Genomic DNA, 25,284 nt, shown 5'->3' with positions numbered 1-25,284 from the left:
TAGTGAAGAAGGTCATTTTTCAGAGTTATGATCAACATGTAGAATGGAATGATGGATACTGTTATACATTGTAACATTTTCCTACACAAGTAGTTTAGCTCCAAGGAAAATACAATATTGTTTGGAAAGATGGAAGGAGTTTTGGTGTGGGATAAAATGTTGGGAATTCTAGACAGGTTAGGCAGGTTGTCCATGACACATATCATCCATCTATTTTTTAACATTTCCATGCTGACCACAGTGGCAAGCTCTGTGCTAGAATCTAGAAATACAATGATAAAATGTAGTTTAAGCTTCTCAATCCAAGGTTGTCTTGTGCTAGATACCTCTTTTTAAAGAGCTAATATCGTTTAAAAGCCCCTTCATTAACATGCCACAGGCAAGCACCTGAATATGTGGGCACACCCCCCCAATCCCCCACCCCAAGGTTCTGACTCCACTTAAATATTCTATGAAAAGAACAGCAAAGAGACAACAGATAAAATAACCAAACTTTGCACTAAGGAAGCAAAGCCTCAGTGCTGCTGTGCTTGAATATGCCTCGGCAAGCCATGTGCCCACATACTGTTTAGCCATTTTATTTACCTGGTTACTGGTGCCATTACCTGGTTGATAAATGGCAGTTAGAGAAAACAGCAACTTTCATCCTTCCAAAGCTTTCAGTAATACTCCTCCACTAGGGGCCAGAACAACCAAGAAATCCTCAGAAAGCCTTAAGTGGACCACTCATTTTTCTCTCTTGTTCTTGAACTCCCGTGGGCATCACAGCTGACACCAAGAGACATTCCAAGGAGCTAATGCAAACCAGCCAGTTCCCCTGTTGTGTACACTCAGAGTTCCCTGTACCCTTTCACAGCAGGCACCTGCCTTCTCAGCTTGACTAGGTGCTCTGTGAAGGCAGGAACTGTCCAGCCCTAGCCCCTAGAAGGCAGGTGCTGGATATGTTTTAGGAACGCACATGATTCTAAATAAAACTGAGCTCTTAAAGATGAAGGAGTTCAAACCCATGCCTCCTGACTCAGAGTCAGATGCTCATCTCACCAGCCCTTTCTTTTTCTACTTCTTCCTAATTAGAGATGCTCAAATAAACACTCACATTAGACCCTGTGCTGCCCCACAGAAGCTTTCATCCCACCATGATGTGAAAGGATGCCAACCCTTCTCTATCCTGGACCCTGCTGCAAGCTCCAGGAGGCAGAAAGCACATCTGTATTGTTTGGTTTTGCAACAGCCAGTGCTAGAAGAGTGCTTAGCATTTACATGGGGCTCATGATGTGTTAGCCAACTGAGGCGTCCAAAGATGACTCTGCAGTCATCTTCTCTGCTCCTTTCAGTGATGACATAAAAGAACAACCAAGTTATCTTGGTTAAGAGGTTAGAGATTAAGAGGTTAAACCTTGACTAAAAGGTTAAGAAAAGAGAGAATGACAAAGCCAGCCTAACTTTAGTTTTCAGCCTTAAAGAAAAAACACCTAGAAACATTTAAATGATTTTCCCAAGTCATCAAAGTTGGTAGCAGAACCAAGACACGAAGCTAAGTCTCTACTGAGGGGGAATGAGCCCAGTACTGTGTTAGGCATAGGTAGCACAGGGGGTCTACTTCAGGAGTGCTGGAAACACCTTACTTACAAACATCTGTACTTTCTCATGTCAACATCTTTCATTTCATCATCAGAGAAGCCAAAGAGCAAAATACAGACATCTTTACTTCCTCGTGGTCAACATTTTTTATTTCTTTTTTCTTTCTTTTTTTTTTTTTTAAGATTGGCCCTGAGCTAACATCTGTTGCCAATCTTTTTTGTTTTTTCTTCTTTTTCTTCTCCCCAAAGCCCCCCACTACACAGTTGTATACTCTAGTTGTAGGTCCTTCTAGTTCTGCTCTGTGGGATGCTACCTCAGCATGGCTTGGTGAGTGGTTCTAGGTCCACACCCAGGATCTGAACCAGTGAAGTTCACGCGCTCCATTTTGGTGGCCCGGGGTTTAACTACTCAGCCATGGGGTGGGCCCCAGCATCTTTTATTTCATCATCAGAGAAGACAAAGAGTGAAACTATGGTGGCATTACGGATTATTTTAATTTTCTTCTTTGTGCTTTTCTGGGGTTTTCTGCTTTTCCACAAAGAAAAGGAATACATCAGTAATGACATAAATAAAAATTCAACTACCCTAGAAGATTTATCATAATCTTCATAGCAGCATCGTCATCCCCACTGCAGCAGAGCACTGTGGAGCAGCCACTGCACTCAGGGCTTCTCTAGTATGAACCAATGTAATCTTCACAACAACCCTGAGGGGTGGGTACTATTGTGGTCTCCACTACACAGACAAGGAAACTGTCTTAAAAAGCCCAATGTATATGTGGTTAAGAAAGTCCTTAAGCTCTACTAAAATCTTTCCAAAAACAATGCTGAAAAGATGCTCAGATCTAAGAGGAAATGTTTTTGTTAAGAAAATTAAGATTTAATATGCCCAGAAAGGAATTATCAGATAAATTTCAAAACTAAAACAGAATATTGATCTTTCTTAGATTGATTTCAAAAGTGTAAACACAAGCATGTAAGCAAAGAGCAGCCCTAAAGCCATCAATGAGCCAACCTCTGCTTTCCAAAGTAAGTCTCCTCTAGGTCTGCACTGGGAAATAAAAAAGCTCATTTTCAAAAAAAGTATAGAAAAGTGTAGTATGTTTGCAGAGGTCAGTGAAAAGAGGGATAGAATAAAGGATGTTTTATGGTCTCACAGAACCCAAGACCCTATGCTTACGGTGGTAGTGAAAACATTTAATTAACTCTAGTGCCTTCAAAGCACTGACTTACCAGCACTGCAGTGCAGCCTAAATGACGTGAACATCCAGCAAGGTGGGGCTTCATTTTCACTAGGACACTAAATTAAGTCTTTGTATTTTCCATTTACAGAGCTGCCAGAAGTCTTGTTTGCTTGTTTTACATTACAATAAACCCCAGGAAAGAATAGGGAGAAAGACAGCAGCATGAACAGTTACAATGGCCAAGGTTCACCAAATATATCCCATGCCAAGGGGAACATGAAGATGTGAACAGGGAAGGGTGTCAGAACACCTAAGCTGTTATTTCTATTTTAACTATATGCTATGAAGGCAAGAACTGCATCCTTAAAATCTATTCCATCTCAACAAACCCCAAGAAACAGAGTAGTCACAAAGGTTTGCTGAATTAGACATACCCAATTATTCTTCACCATAATCTTTCCCAAGGAAAGGTAGAAAATCCTGTTGCTTAACAATCAGACACTGGAACGTCCTAATGAAATACATTCTTTTGGGCAAAAAAGACACATAATCTATTCCAGTGGTCTCCTAACTCTGCGTACAAACCTCAATCAGTAAAAGATTTCAGCATGAAGGCCTTCAATATCTTTACTTATAAACTATGTGCATCCTGCTGTATTAATTCAAAATATAAAAACAAATTAAGTTTTAAAAATATAGAAATATTAAGTTCTAATATTTTTTTCTATATCTCCACATACCATCTTACATACACAATGTGGAACCACCTATCTATTTTACTCCATATTTGGATTACCAATATTTGGTAAATTAGAATATAAGTTTGTGTTATACTCAAACTATAGGTAGTACAATTTCTTTAATAACTTAGAAGATACTTTAGTAACCCGAAACACTCAAGGTCACTTTTAGGTCACGTATTTTAACGCTTATTTACTATAACCCTCTCATTTTACTGATGGGTAAATGAAGGCCAAGACACATATAATGGCCTCCCCAATGTCACACAAGCCATTGTGGGAAAACGAGGAATAAGCTATGGCCAAAGTTCTGAGAGGTCTCTATGCACAGACTCCTGGTTCTCTTCAACCTTCTACACACGCAGGGTCCCTTACATAGTCATCATCACTGCACTGAAACCTGAGAGGGACCTGGTCAACAGCGTGCAGGGGATGGCACAGCACAGAAATCCACCATCGGCAGCTTTCACGGAGTTGATGAAACTGCAGCCCAACCCTGGAATACAAATAGTTTATCTAAAATCTAAGTTCTGTCTGACATTCAGAGCCTTTCTATAGCAATTCAATCTAACTACAGAATACATTTTCAATAAATCCAGGAAAAGGGGTAGGGGGATGGAAGCAGGAAAAAACTGGGAATTGATTACAGATGTAAAGAGATATAAACTATTGAAAGTAAGGTGTGATCTTAATTAAATTGATTATCCATTTGGAAACACAGTCTCTTACCCAGAATCTAACTATTAGAGCTCAAAAAGGCCTGCAAGATCAATTTGTGGTACAAAACTCTTATTTTAGACATGAGAAAACTGAGCTGAAGACTAGAAAAATAACTCATGTTAGGAATATCATAAATATTGTGTGAAGAGGCTTATTGAGAATTCTAGGGGGACTAGAAATGAACAGCATCCATCTTGCTCTCTGAAAAACAAATTACTAACTTTTCTGTTTTATTTTTTAAAAACAAAATGTACTGCCAAAACAGAACTACTTAGAAGAAATGTGACAACAGTGAAGAGTCTGCTATGTGTATATTATTAGGTATTAAGTTTGTACATTTCACCTTTTCAGGCTTGTTTTATTAAAAGAACAGTTTCCAAGAATAAGATCAGCTCAATAATAAGAGATCAGCTCAATTGTTCCTCTTATCCACCCCTTTTTAGAATCACCATCTCTATGCCATACCTCAAATTAAGACTAGACCATCAAGCAATTGCAGCATGCACAGGCTCTGGACTCTTTTTAAGCTATCAAAGATCACACATTCAATCAACTGCTACTTGCCTTTCCTTCCCATTATTCTGATTGGATCTACATGCTGAATTCCCAAGTTCCTAAACAATTAGATGGTCCTAATCCTTTTATGGGGAAAAGGGGCCATGACTGAAGAAATTCTCATCCATCCAGCCCTGCCTTGTCCTGAAACAGCTGGCAGAGACTGGACCTCAGAACCAACCTCCACCTCCTATCCCCCATCTGCCAAATGGGATTTGGAAGCCCCCCAGGGTATATCATCATCATCCAATAAACTAAGGAAATATCTGGTTTCCAGATTACGTAGTGCCCTCTTATCCTCGAGGGATACTTCCACGACCCCCAGTGGGTGCCTGAAACTGCAAATAGTACTGAACCCCATACATACTATGTTTTTTCCTATACACACATAGCTGTGATAGTTTAATTTATAAATTAGGCACAGTAAGAGACTAATAATAATTCATAGTAAAATAGAACTATTATAACAATATAGTGTAATAAAAGTTACTATAGATCTTAGCAACCTCAGCATACGATTTTTATTCTTTCCTTATTAAGTCGAGAACTTTCACCTTTTCACATAAAGGAAGCACTTTACAGCTTCTCTTTGGCATAGCCGAATTGCCAACATCATGACTCTTGTACTGTGGGGTCATTAAGAAAAATAAGGGTTACTTGAACACAAGTACTGCAACACCACGACAGTTGATCTGTTAACCATGAGGGCTACTGAGTGACTAATGGGTGGGCAGTGTATGGAGCGTGGATCTGCTGGACAAAGGGATGATTCACACCCCAGGCAGGATGAAGCACGATTTCATCACACTACTCAGAATGGCACACAATTTAAAATTTATGCATTATTTCTGGAATTTTCCATTCAATATTTTCAGACTGCAGTTGACTGCAGGTAACTGAAACCAGCGATAAGGGGGAACTACTGTAACTGCTTTCTTGAATCAGTGCATCTTTGGCCTTGCCTAGTCTCTAGCTCAAGTGGTGGTATGTAACCACCACAAAGTTCTTAAAACAACAAGAAAAAGCAATAAACCAGAGCATGTGTCTTTCATTTTTTACCCATCCACCACATTCTGCCGTTCCCAGTCCACTTGATGGCCCGCCTAACACTGAAACCGTGTGCGTGTGATCTCCCCAAAGGAATGGCGGGTTTCTGAATACAAGGTCAAAGACACCTGTGCACAACCAGAGCAGCATCCAGAAATAGTCAATATCCACTCAATAATATCCTAACACAGATATATTGTTCTCGGAAGATTATTATGAAATGACAGCCATCCAAACACCATGCGATCCTCATATTCTAAAGGTCACCTTCCCAATTTGCCTCTAAGTCTTCTGCAAAGGCCACATCCTGAACTTTGACGCAGTGTCACACAGTTTGGACAGAAGGCATCAGGGGGAAGAAAGGCAATGTAATTTTCTAGAAATTAATTAAAACAGATTTTTATAAACAGCTGGTATTACATATCACCGTATGCTGTGCTAGGGTGAATGTTACTTCTAAAAATAATAAAGTTTCTCTCATGGAATTGGATCCAAGATCGATTCTTAGCTGGCAACCTACAGGAAGCCTTGTTTCACACTGAAGATCTATAAGAGAGTAGCTGGATTTCATCCATTAATAGTTAGTGCTCAATATGCAAGTCTCTCTTTAGCTGGACAAAACCCATCCAGAACTTTTGGCTGGAAATTAAGGCTACCCACCAAAAAAAAAAAAGAAGCCTCCAAACAAGCTGCTGAGGCTTCTAGCTTCAAATATATGTTGTTACTCTATCTTCTCCCACCTTAAGATCTTCAAATCAGAGTCAAAAGGTCTAAAGTCACCAAGGCAAGCTGCATGTCATTAATGTGAGACCCATACTTATGCACAGGCACACTTACACTCGTAGATTAATACACACACACAAATCAAAATAAAGTTACCTGGCCATCTTCAGAACTGGAGATGTATTTTTAAGCTTGGCACGGTGAGAGAGAAATACACTAACGTTCCTACTGTACTTCCAGCCAGTCAAAAGGTTCTGTTTGGGTTGTGGGCATTTAGGGAGGTGAGGGCAGAGAGAGAAGAGTCACCAACTCCTTGAACACCCCTGTGCCAGTGACACTAACCACTCGATCTATTGGGGCTCACTTAGACTACCACCCATAATTCTAAACAACGTAATCATCCTCACAACCAGTGCAATGGCTGGAAAAAGAACTGAAGTACGAAGCCATTAAAATACAGCAGAGGAGAGGCTAAACCAAACCTCTCCAGGCCACAGGCAGAGAACTGAGTCACCAGAGCAGTGAAAGGAAACCACCCCCGCGGTTCAGGTATAAAGAGCCACACGCCACTCTGGATGCCGGTTGTCTTTTCAGCTAATGCCATCTGGAACCTCCATCTCAGGGGGTTTACCTGGGTTTTATCCTTTATTTACACAGTTATCACAGAAGGGTGAAGGGCCATGGTAGGATGATAAACATCTTCACCTTCTCAAACGCCATCAGAGCACAGCCACAGCTATTTATTTTATTAACTGATAATATTCATAGCATTCCATACAAATTACATTCCTAGAATTAAAATCCCTGAGCTTCAGGTTAATATTTTTTATGCCAATGTGACTACATTAAAAACACCTTGTAACTATGATTACTTTAATTATTATTTCTAATTTAAAAACGGAGACAACAGATGGGGTCTGCTTGCTAACACTTCACTTCTGTGATTTTTCTTTCTCCAGCTGAGTCGCTACAGGTGAGAAGGCCACAGTTTCTCACCTTTACGTCTAGAAAAGCTCTCAGCTGGGCCAGGAATGAGGCATCCAGCAAAGCAGTTGGGGATTGAGCCCCTTCTGAGAGCACTGCCCTTATTCCCCAAAGAGCAGGCTAGTTCTCTGCCTCTCATGAGACGATGAGCTGAAGGCGGCCCCCAGGCACGATCTAAGCTTCTGGGTGACTTACAGCACCACAAGAATGACAAGACGGAGCAGGACTGCAGGATGCCTGGTTGTTGGGTGCTAAGAAAAAAGACAGTTGGTGTTTTTGTTCCCGAGCGTATTGAAAGAACACTGGCTTTTGAATCTGGAAGATTTTACTGGTAGTCCCAGCTCCTCTAGTTAATAGCTTGAACATGGTATTTAATCTTCACTACCTACCCTCCAGTGTAGTCAGGAGAATTAAATGAGGGGAGGCGCACACAGCATGCAGTCCAGGGCCTGACAGAGTTAAGGAGAAAGAAAGTCATCCTTGCTCAGACACCTGCTCACGTGAGCAGGTGGGGAGATGGGCAGGAGGAAGGGCAAGTCTCAAAATTCTGCAGTAACCAGGGGCCATTTTCAAGGCCTCTTCTCTGACGCTTCCACAAATTAAAGGGCTCAGAAACCTATGAAGGACACAGCAGGCAAAGCCGGTCCTCCAAAGAAGGTGGGGAAGATATATTGGAGGCCGTGCTGTGGAGAAGGACTGTTAAAAACTTATGAGAATCTGCAGAAAGCTATGGAAGCTTCTCCTCAGAAAAAAGATGTTCATGTAGACATGTAATATTTTGCATTTTAATTTCAGGGTGTCCACAGCCTCCCTAAGAACTCCTGATTTAAAGGCCTTCGATTTACTGGTGAAGGTTAGCTGGTGTGTGTCTTAAAGTCACTGCACTAGATTGCCATTGTTTCACTCTCTTAAAAAAAAATACATATATATATATATATATATATATATATATATATATATATATCATCACTGCCATTTGAAAAATGCAAGCACATGAAGCCTTTAACAAAATAAGAAAAACAAAACTGATGCAAGAAAATGAGAGATGAGAACACAGCCCAAGTATGGCCTTTCTGAAGCCACGGCTTAGGCCCAGTGAAGCTTCTAGAAGGGGCAGCTGTGTGGTTCTCTAACCTCAGGCCATCTCCTCAACTGCCCCCACAAAGTTCCCCGTCAACATCACTGCTGGCATCCCCAAACTTGGCCTCAGACCAGAAGAAATCTGTTACTACTCATAAGGTGAAATCTGTTAATACTCATATGGGGGGTAATTCTCCTGACATGTGGAGGCAATAAAAGGAACAGGTGCCAGGTAGAGGTCAAATCCCATCCCAGACCCGAACCTGCCAAGACATCCAAACACCGGCTCCCACAGGCTCCATCTGCCATGTCCTAGGGCCAGAGCTTCCCTCTGAACCATAACCAGAGAAACAACAGGACACCTCTCCCACTCCCGCAAGAGAGCCCATCAGCTCAGACAAGGAGGATCAGGCGAGGAAGTCCAAAGTAAAGACAAGGAGAACAGAACAGCTTCTCTGCTCTGCTTCATCAACCCCAAAGCAATGAGACTGGCGCCTTTATACGGTTTTCCCTAATTGCCCTGGGGTAGCCCTAGCGTTTGGACATACTTCCTACGTCTGGTTCTCCATGAAGAAAGAGAGTGACCTTGGCTTCTCTGTACCTTTGATATGTGAAGCCCCATATAGGAAGCTAATTAAGAAAGAGGAAATCTACCCCATCTCCCACCCCCACCAATTTCCGTTATCTAGGCCACTTCTAGAGGGCTCACTTACCTTCTTCACTCTTTGAATTTTTAAGACCAAGGCAAAGGAGCACAGAATTGAGAGACAAAAAAAGCTGGCTGAAGTCCTGGTTCTGCCACTTACTAGTTGTCTCCCCTTTGGAAAGTTCCTCTCTTTCCCTAGCTTCTTCACCTGTAAAATGGAATTCATCTCTCCCCAGTTATCACCAAGGCTACAGTCAAGAGGATCCCATGATGGGATGTACTTTTTAAACAGCTCCAAACAGGTAGGAAAATGTCAGAAATCATCACATGAATTGGAAATGAGGGACAATGAGAGGAGGTGGGTTGTAAAAAAGGCACCATGTATTCCCACAGCCCTGCAATTACAATTCTGTTGATTCTACATAGAATTATAAGGTGGGGCTCCCAGAACAGGATCCAGTGAATAATAGATGTGGCTTAAATAGCACCCTCAGGCTGCCTCCATGAGGGAGCCAGAACACACCCCCCGCCTCACCTCCTCTGCCCGCTCATTGCCACACAATGATCCAATGTTAAAGGAGAGCCTACGGAGCTTGGAGAGACAACAAGATAAGTAAAAATACAGGCATGGGAGAGGACCAGAATATGCATGTTCATTAAAATGCAGGCCAGACCCTCCCGAAAAGGGATGACCAGAGGGAAAGGGACACCATCTGTCAGGCTAACTCTAGCCAAGGCTCACAAATAAATTAAATACAAGAACGATCTTCATCTCAGACATACTCTGAATACATACCTTCGATTAACAAATGTGAATCAAAACTGCCCTTCCTCACACCTCCAAGATTTCTACTTGATCCAAAATTCATCAACCAATAAACTGAGTTTCCACAGCCTGGGCCCAACACTTCACACAGCAGAGAGGATGGCTGAAAGCATGCTCCTTAAAGTGCTGGATGGTTTCTCCACTAAAAGGAACCTGAGCTCCTGAGAGAAATGGCTGACTCCAGGGCTGCGGCAGAGTAGGTACAAGATGAGCCTGGAACATCTCAGTATGCCATAAAGAAAAAAACTTCTCTGGGAAAAAAAAAATGAGAACACATACCACCTGGACACAAGAGGCAAGTGGAAGGGACTCCCAAAGGCAAACTCTGGGACAATCTGAACCCTAAAATAACTGAGTTCAGTAGTGACTTATAAACGACTGGAAAACAGGAATTCATGAGTCCACATCAATAAAAGATAGATAGATAGACAGATAGATAGGAAAGAAGGAAGGAAGGGAGGGCTCTTGCTTACAGTAGAATGCTGAAGGCTGACCGGTAAACATGGGAGGAGTACCGAGCTGGGAAATTGTGATTTCGCACCTATCATAGTAAAGACTGGATCTGGTAAGAATCAATCAATCAATCAATCAATGCTAAATATTGCACTGATTTTGGTGAGAAGAAAGATAGGTGCAAGATCTTAAAATGTCTCCTCATAGACTGCTTCTTAGTTGCAAGGTAGGAAAAAGAAAAGAGTAATACGGTCAAGAAACTGGACAACTTGATGTACTGAACAAAATTATCAGCACCAATGGGCACTATTTGCCTCCAGATGTTACCCTGATGAGGACACAGCATCACCTAGGCAATATTCAAACGGAGACTGTACAACCAGAATCTAATCATGAGGAAGCATGAAACAACTGTAAACTTAGGAGCATTCTATTACTAGGGGGTATATAGGTGAAAACTACCAAAGTCATAAAAGATAAACAAGGCTGTGGAAGTGTTTCAGATTAAAGGAAGCTAAAGAATGAAATGAAATATCTGATCCTAGACTAGCTCCTGTAATGGAGGGGAAATGTTATGAAAGACATCATTTGGTTAACTGGTCAAGTTAGAATGTTACATTTGATTAAAACAACACTGCATCAATGTTACATTTACTGAAGTTGATAACTGTACTGTGGTTATATAAGAGAATATCCCAACTATTAGGAAATATATATTTAGATATTTAGAGGTAAAAGGCTATGTAACATATCCTCAAAATGGTTCAGAAAATACCTTGTGTATTTAGGAAAAGATAAAGTAAATAGGGTTAAGTTTTAACAACAGGTGAATCTGGGTAGAGAGTACATAGATATTCTTGGTACCTTTTTTCTGTAAGTTTGAAATTATTTCCAAATAAAAAGTAAAAACAAAAACACATGTGTTCTCATTCTCTGATTACATTCTTCTTGAAACACTGTCACGTCTTAGCTGCCAGAACATCATTCTCTTCTGGATTTCCTACTTCCTCTCTGACTTCTCCTTTATAGGCAACTCTTCTTCAATTTCTTCCCTAAAATCAGTGGGTCTCTTGTTCTCAGTCTACATACCAGCTCATTCACATCCAAAATTTGAACATACAGACACACCACCACCAAGGTCCCTATTTGCAAACCACTCTACTTACTGAACCTCTTCACCTAGATCCCCACAGCCTCCTCAAACACGACCCAACACTGACTGATGAGACACAGCTTGACATCTGGGGAACATTCAGACGCAGCTTGGGGCCTGATAAAGTAACACCAGCAAACACCAACCTCTTATTCCTCACTCGTACTACTAAAGGGGCCACTCAGATGGAAGGGAAGGGAGAAAGAAGAGAACCAATACTTTATCTCATACTTGCAAATAACAGCAAGTTAAAGGAGAATGATTACCAAAAACCTCAAGAGAAAGAGAAGAACTGAGAAAAGAGTAGGTATGAAATCACTCTGCAACACTACAGCCAGTATAGTCCTCACTCCAAAAACTACAGCAAGGGATGTCACAACGTTAAGTCTTTGCTCCCTTGTCCCAAGCACATACCCTGTGAGATGAGGGACCAGCAGGCCAGGCTTGAGATCCATTATTCTTTACTCACCATCCCCGCCTCTCAACTTCCTCATTTTGAAATTCAGGACATTGAGGGAACGCACTTTCTCAGGGAACAAAACAGGCCCAGGACTGCAGTAGAAAACCACAGGTATTATTCTTTCACATTTTTCAGTTGGTATCACTTTTTTTTTTGTCTTTGTAAAGGGATTAAAAAAAAGTAAACTTAAGGACACCTATGATGAAACATAGGCATCGCAAAAGCTGCATCTGGAAACAGGAGATTTTTCATCAGAGGCTGGTCACCCAATTCCAAATGTCCCTATTATTATGGGAACATTTTTAATCAAGCTACTTCTTAAGAGATCCCCTCCCTCTTAAGAAAGCTACCGAAATTACTACCCAGCCCCTGGCAGATCTCTGACTAAGAACTGGAAGCTATCCTCCCATTTGGACACTGCAGATGGCTTATTTGCATATTATAATTCTCCTAGTTGATGACTGTTTGGGGGACATGGGAAGAAGCAGATGGGTGGACAAACTTTTTTTTTTAATGTGTCACTCTGGCAAGTAACCAGGCTAATAAGTAATCCATAAACCATAAACTTTCGTAACAACTCATAAGGCAAATTCATTAAAAGGTCACAAGGAAAAGGTCAGTTTATCAATGCAGAAAACTACAAAATGATAGTGTGATTCTAGTTTTCCCAAAATTTCATTTGGAAGTAATCAAAAGAAGCCAGATCCCATGGTTCTGGAGGCAGAAATTAGCAACTTTAAGAAAATTACACAAAATAGAGCTATTGGCTGTTGAAAACTAAGGTGGAAAAATTACAGAAAGTAAAGGTTGGAGAGTAAAATTTCTACTGGGCAAAGTGGAAAACAAAGTAGAAAAGTGAGGCCATTACCTGCCTAATTCCAGGCAAAACGTCATCCTAATCTTGCCCAAAACAACTGGATAACTTATAGTAAAAATCTTTTTTGTCCTGAATTTCCCACATAATGGCTTTAATTCTCCACCACATATCACATAGAAGCAGACAAAATGCATACTGAAGAAAAGGCATCTTTTACTGAATTCCAGGTGTTTCCACCATCGTGAGCCAGACTTTGGCAGACAATCTCAACTGACTTTAAGTATCATCCCGGCATCAATACTTTAGACAGAGTAAAAGAACAATGATCATGATCTCCACATTCTTATCTAATTAGATCTGTAAAATTCTTCGCAATATTCTGTGGAATCAGGTATTGATCAAAGTGAAATAAAGACAGTATACAAAGTCAGCACAGGATTGTGATTATAGGATGTGTTATAAAAAGTAGGGAGTGAATGATGGTGTCAAAAAAATCAGCAGGAAAACATTCAACCCACTGGCAGATTAAGAGGTAAGTCTTGCACATATTTGGTGGACATAAATTAGCAAAAGAAAGTAATTTTGCAATATGTCCTAAAATCCAGCAATTCTAGTTCTGATCTACCTCCAAAGAAATAATTCTGAATGTTGAAAGTGTCTTATGCACAGACATTCACTGCAAAATTATCTACAATAAAGAAAAAATGGCAATAACCTATGCATTCACAGACTGTTAATTATGGAAATAATGATATAACCACATTATAAAGTTGTCTATAGGCATTAAAATGAGTTCTTCAAGGGGTACTAAAATTACACAACTAAATTTTTACATGTTTGATACATGACAACCACAGCCATCAATTTGTTGACATCTTTAAAAGCTGTAAAACGTTCCCATAAACTATACATTGTAAGTATCTGAAGAAAATAATTTTCAGATAAATACCTAAAAGGGCAGATCTGGTGATCTTCACAGCTCATAACTCTCAAATATTTTGGAGATAATGGCCTTCTAGGCATCTCCACCTTCCAGACCCCTCGAATTCAACCAATCCAAAACTAAAATCATCTCCACCTCCCCAAAAACATGCGTCTCTTTCTCCCCTGGTCTTCTCCAACCCACTGATGGTACCACCACCTAGTAAGTCGCTCAAGCCAGAAAACGTAGGCTCGTCCTCTTCCTTCACATCCAATTCTGGTGAATTCACCAAATCTGATTAATTCCATCTTGAAAAACCTTTCTGATCTTTCCATTTCTCCCAAATTCCATTGCTGGATTGTTGGCTAAAGCCTCCATTTTCTCATGCGCAGATTACTGTAGCAACCCCCTAATAACCACCCTTCAAACTAGTCCAGTCAGGCTTTGCCTAGGTTCAGATCCTAACTCTGCCACTTAGTAGCTATATGTCTATGATCACGTTATTTACCTTCTCTGTGCTTCAGTCTCATCAGTTAAGTGGAGATAACATAACAGTACCTACCTCAAAGGACTGCTGAGAGGGTTAAATGAGTTAATATATGTAAGCGGTTAGAACAGGGCCTGACACCTAAGAAGCACTACAAGCATTTATTACTGTTAATATAAACTTATTCCTCACTGTGTCCCCAACGTGCAGTACAGTGTGTGGTTCACAGTAGACGCTCCATAAATCACCGAATGGCTATTTCAGTCATACACTGATCACATACCAATAAGAGTCTGACCGGACCATCCCCTCACACTGGACATCCTTATTTCTGCCAACTCTTCATAATAATTTGAAATGGAGCCTCAATTTAACTTCATGGATCAACCTGAAAAGAAAGTTGTTCCAAATACTTAATTTGGGAGCTTTTTTCCTGGGAAATTTCTTTTTTATTTTTAACTCTAGTATCTTGATAAATTAACAAATCTTACTAAAAGTCCAGCCATCTGTCCCATCTTCTCAGAAAACAGCAAGATACTACATCTCAGAATCAGAAATCAGGGGGAAAAACTTTAACACTCAATGCTGATGAGGGTGGAATGCTAGTGGGAGTAAAAATGGCATGTTTTGCAGCATCTATGAAGCGTCTGTGAGAGTTATATACTCTGAGTAAGTGACTCCCTTTAAAAATATTCCCTCAAGAAATAATCAAATATGTGGACAAATATTTACACACAAACGTGTTCACGCCAATGTTCTATTGTGAAAAACTGAAAACAGTCTAAATGCATAACAGAAGACTGCTTAAATAAATTATGGTGCACTCAACTATTCTTTTAACTGTTTAAGCAGTTAACCTCTGTAACTGTTGAGATTATGGACGATTTCCTTCTTTGTCCCACAGTTCAAAAGTCCAGCTCTGCCATTTACTAGGTATGAGATCTTGGGCAAGTTAGTTTCTTCTCTTGTAAACAACAACAACAGAATTCTGAAGAACGGATCAGTTAATACAGGTAAAGTACTGAGAACAGCCCATGGCACACAGTAAGCACTGCACACAGATGGTTGATAATATTATACCTTTTTGCACTTATCAAATTCTTCACAATGATCCTATATCATTTTTGGAATTAAAAAAATAAATAGGGGCCAGCCTCGGTGGCCTAGTGGTTAAGTTCGGAGCACTCCACTTCAGCGGCCTGGACCTGGTTCAGGTCCAGTGGCCTGTTCCCGGGTGTGGACCTACACCGCTCTGTTAGTGGCCATGCTGTGCTGGTGGCCCACATACTAAAAAATAGAGGAAGACTGCCACAGATGTTAGCTCAAAACAAAACCCACAATAAATATCACTAACGTTCCTTCTTGAAAATCAAATTAGGCAAAAATTTAGTTCAATATATAAATCCAAAATCACTTATCAGAAACCTTTGGGGCTCAAAGTGTTTTCAAATACAGAGTTTTTCAGATTTTAAAAAGATTATATAGCGCATTGACCATTCTATATAAAACTCCAAGCCAGGTCTGGGTCAGCATCCTACAATCAAATACATTAACATCCACACAAAATCAAGTGAATCAAGAGTCTAAGTCAGTGCAGGTAAGGTTTTACTGCTAAATAAATTATTAAGAAACTTTACATTTTAAGAGATTTTTAAATTGAACTGTGAATAAGGAACTCTGAATCTAAATTATCAAATGCTAGCATCACAGCAGCAGCAGCAGTCCAAAATGCCACACGGCCGATCTATGCCACTTCAGATGCTTGGACAAAGAAATAATGACAATTTACTAAATCCCCAACCCTGGAAGGATCCCACTAGAGCAGGTTTATCAACAGGGTACTACTGACGTTTTGGACTGGACAATTATTGTAGTGTTTTGTCCTGTATAATTGCAGGATGCTTAGCAGTATGCCGGGTCTCTACTATATGCCAACAGCACCGTCCCAGTCATGATAACCAAAAATGTCTCCAGACATTGCCAAATGTCCCCTGGGAGGTAAAATCACCCCTGGTTGAGAACCAGTGCAGTAGAGTAAAATATATCTACTGCTTTCCTCTCTTTATTCCACAACAGAACGCCAAACTGCAACTTCTGCTGGAGTGCTGCTTATTTCAGAAAGTCTCACCACTCTCCTTCAACCACTACTATACCCCAAACCCCAGCCAGAATGAACTTCTTGCTTTAGAAGATTTCACCAGTACAACATGATTTCACAGTTCCAGGCCTTAGTTCACACTGGGCTCCACCCAGAATATCTGATCCACCAGGCTTCATGCCCACCAACAGAAGATGGTCCAGACATGCAGCTTGCCAAATAAGGTGTTTCTCACATTACGCATTAGGACCAGACAGGTGAGCAAGCTACAGGTGTCAAGAAACGTGACTCCAACAGCAAGCCAGTTGTTAGCTGAAAAAAATCAAGGGTTTAGCTAGTTTTTGCTATCTACAGAACTGGGGGGGACCTACAACTACGTACTGGGGGAGCTTTGGGGACAAGAAGAAGAAGAAAAAAAAGAACTGGGGAGACAGGGAGGAATCACACAGGTCAACATTTCCCAAATTAGCTTTTCCCAGAAACTGTCTTGACAGACGTTAATAAGCATCTTGAAATACGTGATGCTCAAATAAGTCTGAAAAATTATCTTTGACAGGTTTTCTTTTTGTTGTTAAAACTACATGAGTATTTTAAGTCTTTAATATGTAAATTCTTTTATGAAGCTCCAAGAGAAAATCGAGAACCCTGCATTTCCCAAGCTTATTTGGCCATTAAATCCCATTTTCCTTCTGCTCCAATAACATCTACTTTCCTGATGAGGGTTCCAAGGAGCACCAGTCTGGGAAACAATGACAGAGATCTACCCTCCAGGGAGAATTTCTAAAACCATTGTTCACCTATTCATTTCCACTTCTTTCTAGACAAATCTACCTAGGTGTACAATTTTATAAATTGCAGTATTACTCAAAAGAGCAAACTGCAAACATCCACCAACAGCACACAGGTCAAGTAAGTCATGGCAACAACACAATACTGCCCACCATGAAACAAGGAGGAAGTTCTTAGTGTACTGATAGAATAATCTGCAAGGTACACGAAGAGAAAAAAAACCCGACAGACACAGAACATTGTATTTTGTGTGCCACCATTTGTATAAGGAAGGAAGGGAGGGAGGGGAAGAGAAATATACAAATTTGTCAAATATGCATGGACTACCTCTGTAGAGAAACACACGGTAACAGTAACACTGGCTGCCTCTGGGGAAGGAGACGAGCCAGAGGGAGGAGCAGAATAGAGCCATCACTGTCTCACCTTTTATACTGTGCTGACTGCATTATATATTCAGAAAGGAAACTAAAGTTAAAAATAAGCATATGAACCAATTTTACCAGTCTCTTTAGAACAGAAATTAAAGAAGTTAAAATGCAATAATCTACTAAAATTGCAGACTCGATTAGTAAAGAAGCAGCACAGGAAACTTCTATCAGTGATATGATGCCAAAGGCTGACACCTTGTTGTGTTTTAAAGAACAAATAAGGAGAAAATACTTTTGGATAAGGCAGTAACAATATTTTATTCCCCTTCATGATTTCACAAAGATTCATAATCAGCTCCTCACTTTGCTCTAACATTTGCAGCATCCTCCCTCTCTCCTGCACCACTTCACAAAAACAAAAATGCAAACACTACCTGCACAAAAAAATACAACAGCTGCTTTTATTAGTTTAGTGCATATGGAATTACTTTTGGCAGATTTCTCCTTGTTGGTTCCAATTTTTAAAAAGTATCACTACAACCAATTAGCTACAGTTGAAGCTGTACCCATGTATTACGTTTCCCTGCTAACAGTACAAAATGCAGCTGCCTTCTTCCTGAAAAATGGGTCACTGACTCGCTGTGTATATTACAGAAAGTCATGGTGCATCTTTTAGCATTATTTTTCTTTTTTAAAAACCTTAAGCCTTCCTAGTTTATCTTTTCTCCGGGAACCTAAGTGCTTCATCCACTGTGTGATACAGGTTTATACCAAATACTTGAGTAAATAAATTTTCCTCAAAACATTAAGTCTGATGAAGGATAAATAAAACGATAAGTAACTCCCCACTACTGAAAAAAAGTGTCATTAATTAGGGAGACCTGGAGGAAGCAAAATGTCGACTGCCTCAAAATCTCGATTCCCATACCTGCCTCTTTGGGGTCCTGCCACTGAGCACAAGTTTCAACTTTCTTATTCACAGGACTACAACCTGCCATGCAGTAGAGAAAGCAAAATGGTGGGAAACTTTTTTAAACTACTAGAGCAAATTATCAAGCGATTAAAATGATTACATTGCCATTTGACTGAGTTCGACAAGGTTAGCATTAACATTTTTCTATAGAAAAGAAATATAAAAATATTTTAATGAGGATCTCTTCATAATGGGGTAGTGGCTTTTTTTTCATTTAACTTTTGTTCTAAGTTTTTCACAATAAGCTTGTGTTCATGGAGGGAGAATAAAAAATAAGGTGTTATAAGGAGAAAATTCACAGATGGAAAGATTATACAGGTTTTTTAAAAGTCCCAATTTATTCATGGAAAATATAACTGGTCAATTACATGGTTTTATTTGACAATTGCTAAAAGGTCCCGGAAAACACCTCCTGCAAAACAAACTTTGGGCAGATCTAAGCCTCAGCCTGTTAGAGGGTGCTCACCAGGATGTCAACCTTTGATTCACCAACTGTGCAAGAAACACTCAGCAGTGGGTTGCTACCAGTCACTTAGCACCTGTGAGCAGGCACCACACAGCCAAAGTGTCCAGAGTAGCTGGGAGGGGCCACAAGGACAGGGGATCCTAGGGCAGGGAAGGTGGGGCATTCTCTACCCTGATGGACCTGATGGGGCACTCACACTAATGGGGGGCTTGGGGGGGTGGTCCCTGAGATCAAGGAGGATTTCCCCTGTACCTGGAAATGCTACAGTATAACCACCTGGGCGCAGGGAAATTTGAATCTGTTAAGGGATCATGTATTTTGGTCCTACAGCTGTTAGTTTTTCCATCAGCCGCATCACCTTTGTAACAACTACACCCTTTAAAGGGTATGGGCAGAAACAAAGCAAAGACAAACTTCTCTTAGTAGGAAAAGACATGGGCTTTGAGAACAGCAACTCTGCTGCCCACTTCCAAGGTGTAGAACTTTTAGGAAACTTACTTAACCTTTGTGGCCTTGGTGTCTCCATTTATGAAGCACTGATGGTAATAATACAATAATAATAGTAATACATTGCTCACAAGGCTGTTGTTTTACACAGGAAAGTAGATAGTGTTTATAGAATACTCCCTGACACATAAGAGGTTCTCGCTGATGTTGGTTGCCTGCCCTTTCTCCCCAGAATTTGACTTACTACAAAAAATAGCTAATCTGTCCCAATTCCAAGGCCACTAAATATACTGACACAGATCTTTAGTGGGCCAGCCCAACCTGCTCCCTGAAATACAGCCAAGTCAATTTCCTTGACATAAGGGTTCAATCCAATCTTTCCTATTTCCTCCAACAGAGGGACCTGGCTAACCCAGTCATGTTAATTTCCCAGTCTAAAAGAAGCAAGGATTTTTATATTTTGTTCCTCTTCTCGGAAACCATGCATTTCTCAGCATTACACACACAAATGCACAGACACACAACAGCAACTTTGTCAGAACATTGAGGAAGAACAGGATGTTTGTGAGTTGCTGAGAATGATCAGCACTTTACAGCACCAAGGAAAAGAGTAGTCACGTTAAAGAAAGAGTCTTATATCCCAAAGAAGTCTGTTAAGAAAGCATGTCCCCAAAAGTTGAAAAGATAAATGGCATTTTGCCCAGAGCCTTCTCAAACAGAGTCAAATAATTGAGTCTACCCACCAAAGAGAGAGAGGGAGACAAGCACATAAAGGAAGTACAAAACCCCTTAGAAAGTGACCATACAAGATCTCCAGTATTGTCGTCAGTCATTTGATTTACCAGGCAGCCAGCCAAATAAGGCGCTAGTAATTTAGTGGCATTAAGATGAGCTTAGTCAGGGAGAAGAGGGAAAGGAAAAGCTTTTCACGTTGTTAAAACCAAAATAAACATTTCCAAATGAGTGTGTAACAGCATCAGAACAGTAAAATGCTAAAGCGACGTCTGTGCAGGTATAAAAACATCTTCCAGCTGCTCTTTTCCCGGTCTCCACACATCACATGCATGATGAAATGATCACTGGAAAACCCAAGACCCAGCAAAGGTTTTCCCAGTCAGGAAGGTAGTCTGCAGGACAGATTTCTTAAAAGGTCTTTAGATATCTAGAGGAAAACAAATTTGTCCTTTATTTGACAAATAAAAATTTTGGAGCCCGAAATAGACAACAAAGGAGAAAATGCTGTCTTCCTCTGGGAAGCTGAAAATTGCAGAATATTCAGGACTGCAGGGAACAGACGGCTTGGGGGATGGACAATTGTGTGGTTTCTTGCCAAAAATACAGCCATTGTTGTTATTTATCTGATCACAATATTTTGTCATTTTAATTTTCACCAACATCAGCTGTATATTTTGTAAAGACAAGCACAGTTTCCAGCAGAGTATAAACGGGAAACCACTGCTTTCATGGAAAAAGTGGCTGAAAATTAAGGAAGCAAAACTTTACTTGGAGAGAACATGGAAAATACCAATATTATATTTCTTCAACTGAAAGCATATAACAATGCTCCCAGTATTGCACTGTCACAGAATTCTCAGATCCTAGAGCTTATGGCATTAGAAAGCAACGGTTACACTAAGAAATTACTTTTGTTGACTCTTACTGGACAATGAAAAGACTGTCTCAATTTCATCAAGGCTAAGAAAAAAGGCAGCATCTCCTCACTCCTGCTAAAAATAAATTTAAGTAAAATGATAGCAATAGAAAGAAGTATTGATATATGCTACAACATGGATGGAGCTTGAAAACATCATTATGAAAATATATGTTCAGAGTACTGATATGCAAATGACCACATATTGTATGATTTCTTTCATATATGAAATGTACAGAATAGATAAATCCAATCTATAAAGGCAAAAGTACGTTAGTGATTGTCAGGGGCTTCCAGGAAGGGGAGTAGGCTTTGTGGGGAAATGGCCAGTGGGTGCAAATGGGTATGGAGTTTCTTTTGGGGATGATGAACATGTTCTAAAATTGACTGTGTTGATGGTTGCACGAGTCTGTGAATATACCAAAAACCATTCAATTGCACACTTTAAATGAGTGAATTATGTTGCCTGTGAATTATATCTCATTAAATCTGTTATGTTAAAAAAGGTAAATGAGATGAACACACACTCATATTTACAAACATACAAAAAATGAAATGCATCCTCTCAGCCACACACATACAGCGCCCCCAACCCCCCACACCTTATTTTCAACTATAGGATCTCTTGTGTTCTGTATTCTAGAGCTGGTTTTACACAAACGCAGTGTACATAAGAATCACCTGCAGATCTTGTTAAAGTGCAGATTACAATTCCTTGGGGGGGAGGGGCTGAGATTCTGCATTTACAGCAAGCTCCCAGCTGTGGCACAGTTAGGAGAGTTGTGCCTTCTCCACATCACAGATGTAGTACCACATATACGGACTCAACATATCCTAAAGCACTAAGCGCTGGCAAGAGCTACTGCCACAAGGCCAGCCACAAGCCACACCCAAGAGTATCCCAGAAAGGACTTTTCCTCTCTGTCCCTCCCATACACAGTACTACAGAGAGAATGAGAAGCAATGTCACCACTGAACACTTGGGCTTTCGTACACATGGACAGGTCACAGGCTTGCCTTCTATGCCAGCTCTGCTGCTGCAAGACCTTCCACCAGGCACCTTCTCCTCTGAGATAATTTCCTCCTATGTACAAATGGAGTCTATAATACTAGCTACTAATTTCACAGAGTTGTGTCCAGGGTGAAGTAAGATAATGCATGTGAAAAGGGTTTAAAGAACCATGAACTATTATATTACCTTACGGCGGCGGAAAAGTGTTGAGACAGGCAAGTTCTCATTCTGATTCCCCTGATGGACATGAAAGACAAGAGAAGTCAGGCAGAGTCTGGGGGCCAGCAACTCCTGCTGCCTCCTTCTGTGGGCACTGATGACAGAGGCCAAGGCAATGCCCCGCTCTTGTCCCCTTCTAATAAGGTTTAGTGAGGGCAAGGCCAGTACCCAGAGAAGGAAGACTTCAGCAACCAAAGTTAACCAGACATGCTCTGAGAGGCGGGAAAAGCTTTCGTCCATGTCTTAGGGATCCACCAGCTTCCTGTGAGAATGTCAGTGTGAGGTCATAAACTTAACAACAGGGAGCTCTGGTTACCACTGAGTCTCAGATATGACATCCCATACTCAATTCATGCACATTGCAAGCACATCACTGCAATGACACAAAAATTCAAGGTCTCTGATTATGCTGTAGCCAGAAGGAACTGAGGCCAATAAAGTTCTAAATGAGCTTTCCTTTCTATGAAATTGTAGTGCCCTGAGAGGATAAGAAAAAATGTATTTTGCTGTAGAATATATTTCAGTTTTCATGAGAAATTTCAACCAAAAGCAAAAATTAAAAAAGAAACCAAAACCTACTATATGTCTATCACGTACCCCTATTTATCCCATAAAAATTAATCTCAGAAGTTACTTTCATAATCATGAAAATATTCATAAAATATAGAACTTACGGTGTATTTCTCTAAAAACAGCTTCAAACACAAGTTTAGAAGGCCTGTAAAAACTATTCATCCACTTATTACAAGACAGTCTTAAAATGAGATGGAGTTACTCTACCCATGTATTTCCTTATAGCAAAATAATTGTCAAGCTTTATGAAGTAAAAGAGTGATAAAGCCTATCTTCCTATTTGTATGGTTATATTTATTACACATCTACACTACGAACACCAAAAACTAATTAAAGAAGTTATTTCCATCTGTCATGGAATGAAATTTGTCATAATGAATAAGCGCAGGGAAGAAATAATCAATTGCCAATTTAAAGAAAGAACTTTCACTGAAAAGAAAGGAGAGCCTTATTTAATACCCTGATATTATTAACATCTCTTTATTAGACAGTAATTTTTTCACCGCATTAACTTTAGGGTAAGGAGTCTACAACCTAAAGAAAGAGATAATTAATTATAATGTATTCATCTTAAAAAGTATTCCTAGAACATAAGAGAAGGCCTCATTTTGAAGAGGCACTACCAGATTTTTATTACAATTCTACCTGTGAGTGAGCAAACTAGTTTACAGAAGACAATTAAAAAAATAAAGCTTTAAAAAATCTACTAGAGGGGCCGGCCCCGTGGCCGAGTGGTTAAGTTCTCACGCTCCGCTTCAGCGGCCCAGGGTTTCGCCGGTTCAGATCCTGGGCGTGGACAAAGCACCACTCATCAGGCCACAGTGAGGCGGCGTCCCACATGCCACAACTAGAAGGACCCACAACTAAAATATACAACTATGTACTGGGAGGAGCTGGGGAGTAAAAAAGCAGGAAAAAAAAAAAAGATTGGCAATAGTTGTTGGCTCAGGTGCCAATCTTTAAAGAAAAAAAAAATCTAGAGTTCTTAGATTGGCTTTGCTTAGTGTGACACTTAGGTTCCTTTCTCTCTCCACCCAAAAAATAGAAAATAAATCTAGACATTATTCAACCAGCACAAGGCATACACCCTGGTTTTTGGGGGTATGGAGTGAGGAAGATTGTCCCTGAGCCAACATCTGCACCAATCTTCCTCTACTCTGTACGTGGGACGCTGCCACAGCATGGCTCGACAAGTGGTGTGCAGGTCCACACCTGGGATCCAAACACGCAAACCCTGGGCCACCGAAGCAGACTGTGCGAACTTAACCACTACACCACCAGGCCCACCCTGGTTTTTTTTTTAAGTATATGTTTTAACATTTTGAGGGTTCTCCAAAGTTCTCAGTTCCCATTACAGTATGCACTCATCTCCGTTAAACAATCATCATGGTACCTCCAAGTGCACTACCCACTTAAACCAATCCAACAAACATCAGCTTTCATGTGTCTTTCATCCTAAGTCATAAACTCCTTGAGAACAGAAACAGGACTTTAACTCCCATGTTTAATTCCCCTAATGCCCTAACAGGTGCCTGTCAGCCAGAACACACCATAAATAGAATCAGAGCCCTCTGCTCACACACAGCACTGAGCTTCAGAAAGCTCATTTGTTAGCACTTCCATAAATCAAGTGACCAAGGATTAAAAGCAAGAAAACTAGCTTTTGCTGTATGGCAGACCCTTATATGCATTTTATTATTTAATCCTTTCAATACCCTGAGGAGGCTGAATTTTGAGAAGGTGGAACTTGCCCACAGTTGCATAGCTACAATAAGGTGAGGCTTCAAATCAAATCCAGACTCATAAGGTTACAACTGCATACACACTGACCAACTTAGGAAAAATCTGATTTAGTGGTACCAAGGCTTCCATCCTAACTTAGCAAAGAAATACCTGAGCAGTACACTTGCATCAGAAAGTACCCTTGTTAGTGGCCTGGTGCTCTCAGGAGCAGCAAAACGACTCCATGAGAAGCACAGGGGTGGTGCATCTTGCTGTGACTTGCAAGAGTCTCCCACCCCACGAATGGGAGCCCAGGCAGGGATGAGCTGGGAAGACCATGACATTCTCAAGGGGTGGCCTTACAGAGCTCAGCCGCAGCTCTGTAATGTGATCTGTAACTTTCTTTTAGAGAACTAAGTGTTTTTCCCAGATTCCCAATAATTCTCCCCAAACTACTTTTAAGTACATGTCCAGGGTTGCATATTAGAGACTCGCAAACTTGATACGGCCCAAAGATCTATTTTTATGACCCACAGATGTTTTTCAAACCTTTAATCAGTTGCCCCTCTAAAGATCAGCCATACCAGGC

General features: G+C 40.5%; 1 protein-coding gene across 5 annotated transcripts in view; it reads right to left on the bottom strand.

The window, feature by feature from the left end:
• Positions 1-25,284, bottom strand: part of SH3GL2 (SH3 domain containing GRB2 like 2, endophilin A1) — a 196,885-nt gene that overhangs the window by 142,005 nt on the left and 29,596 nt on the right. For 2 of the 5 annotated variants that reach the window (XM_070589748.1, XM_070589749.1), the window contains exon 2: positions 14,661-14,765. The exons of 2 other annotated variants lie outside the window; for them this stretch is intronic. The gene's annotated coding sequence lies outside the window, so the exon portion shown is untranslated. Of the gene's footprint in view, positions 1-6,705; positions 6,750-14,660; positions 14,766-25,284 lie in introns of those variants that run through there. One more of the 5 variants, XM_070589751.1, reaches the window with a different exon arrangement.

Source organism: Equus przewalskii, chromosome 22 (assembly GCF_037783145.1).
Source record: "Equus przewalskii isolate Varuska chromosome 22, EquPr2, whole genome shotgun sequence".
NCBI lineage: Eukaryota > Metazoa > Chordata > Mammalia > Perissodactyla > Equidae > Equus > Equus przewalskii.
The sequence above is the reverse complement of the archived record's forward strand: the minus strand, read 5'-3'. Positions and strand labels throughout refer to the sequence as shown.